The following is a 2,389-nucleotide window of genomic DNA, read 5'->3' on the forward strand; positions in this document are numbered from 1 at the left end:
GTTCCACATGGTAGGCTCATTCAGAAAATAAGGAGGCATAGGTTTCAGGAAATTTGGCTGTCTGGGTACAAAACTGGCTGTCAAATAGAAGACAATAGAAGAAAGTATTCAGCCTGGAGCTTGGTGACCAGTGGTGTTCCGCAGGGATCTGTTCTGGAACCTCTGCTATTTGTGATCTTTATAAATGACTTAGATGAAGAAGTGGAAGGGTGGGTTAGAAAGACAACCAGGTGTAGAGCTGGATGAACACAGCAGCCCAAGCAGCATCATAGGAGCAGGAAGGCTGACGTTTCGAGCCTAGACCCTTCATCAGAAAATAGTAAGTAAGTTTGTTAGTTTGTAAGTAAGTTAGTAAGTTTGCCGATGACACGATGGTTGGTGGAGTTATGAACAGTGTGGAGGGCTGTTGTAGGTTGCAACGGGACATTGACAGGATGCGGAGCTGGGCAAAGAAGTGGCAAATGGAATTCAACCCGGCAAAGTGTGAAGTGATTCATTTTGGAAGTTCGACTTTGAATGCAGAATACAGGGTAAATGGCAGGATTCTCGGCAGTGTAGAGGAACAGAGGGATCTTGGGGTCCACGTCCATAGATCCCTCAAAGTTGCTACCCAAGTTGATAGGGTTGTAAAGGCGGCGAATGGTCTGTTGGCTTTCATTGGCAGGGGGATTGAGTTTAAGAGCCGCGAGGTTATGGTGCAGCTCTATAAAACTCTGGTTAGACCACACTTGGAATATTGTGTTCAGTTCTGGTCACCTCATTATAGGAAAGATGTGGAAGCTTTAGAGAGGGTGCAGAGGAGATTTACCAGGATGCTGCCTGGACTGGAGGGCAGGTCTTAAGAGGAAAGGTTGAGGGAGCTAGGGCTTTTTTCATTGGAGCAATGATGGATAGGAGTTGACTTGATAGAGGTGTACAAGGTGATGAGAGGCATAGATAAAGTGGATAGTCAGAGACGTTTTCCCTAGGTGGAATTGACTATTATGAAGGGGCATAATTTTAAGGTGATTGGAGGAAGGTATCGGGAAGATGTCAGAGGTAGGTTCTTTACATAGAGAGTGGTGGGTGTGTGGAATGCGCTGCTGGCAGTGGTAGTGGAGTCAGATACTTTAGAGACTTTTAAACGACTCTTGGATAGGCCCATGGAGGATAGTAAAATGTAGGGTATGCAGGGTAGATTGATCTTAATGGGATAATAGGTCGGCACAACATCATGGGCAGAAGGGCCTGTATTGTTCTATGTTCTATGTTTAATGCTAAGAAAATGGATGCTTTAACAACCAAATTGTTGTCACATACATCTTCTTCTCTCTAACTGTCCAGGGGATCCATCTAATGTATGTGTGTTCCAAGGCAATCTGGATGAGGTCAGATCTGGGTTGCTCTCTTAGCCAGGGTCCCATGACTGCAACAGCTGAATAAGTTGATAAACAGCTGATTGGCTTGATGCCTTGTTAATGAGGCAGGAGAAATAGGTCCTTCACCTTCCCCATACGTCACTGTCCTTGATGAGTTTTGGAGATACGCTGTTCCATTTCAATAGACTGGAATGTGCAATGTACAGAGATGCACACTGGGACGGCTATCATTGGCTGCATGTGCACAGTTACCTTTAATGTATGGTTTAAAAGTTCCACTTTATAAAAGTTCAGTTTTGGTTTCCAGCTGGATTAAAAATCATTGTTTGAAACAAAGGATGTTTTCATGATCATTTGACTGTTCATGCAGACATCTTTCTAAGAAAGAAATCTATCATACTAATGACCCATGATTTAATCAGTTCTCTACATTTCCACTCTTAATTCATTTTTGTTTCAGATCTTGACCTGAAATTATTCTGCTGTTCCTTCAGTATTGCTGGATTAAAATCCTAGAACATCCTTCCTAAAGAAATGTGGCTGTCCCTACACCACATGGACTGCAGTAGTTTAAGAAGGCAGCTCACAACCATCTTCTGAAGGATAATTAGAAATAGGCAACAAACACTGGCCTTACCAGTACAATAATAACTCTAACGAATGAACTTTTTTTAAAAAAACAGGTCTCTTGTTCTTTATTTCTTTCATAGCCAAGAAATCCAGGTTGAAACAAAGAAGTAACATAACTGAACTGATTATAACTCCCAACAGATGGTGAGGTTGTGGTAAATGCATTCCACTGGCTCATTGACAGTGCAATAACATTCAAACTGAACATTGATAAGATCCAATAAAACATTTTGCAATATAATCTTTGATGAAATACTGCTTGGAGTTTAGACTTTCACTCATCTTTTGTGATAACTCTCAGTGGTACAACAGTAACTATTTTAACAGATGAGTGGCTAATCTTTCTGATTATTTTTCCATTCATGGCAGCATACGACTGCTAAAAAGAATCTAACTCACAC

The sequence above is a fragment of the Rhincodon typus genome, chromosome 27 (genome assembly GCF_021869965.1).
Source record: "Rhincodon typus isolate 14 chromosome 27, sRhiTyp1.1, whole genome shotgun sequence".
Taxonomy (NCBI): Eukaryota; Metazoa; Chordata; class Chondrichthyes; order Orectolobiformes; family Rhincodontidae; genus Rhincodon; species Rhincodon typus.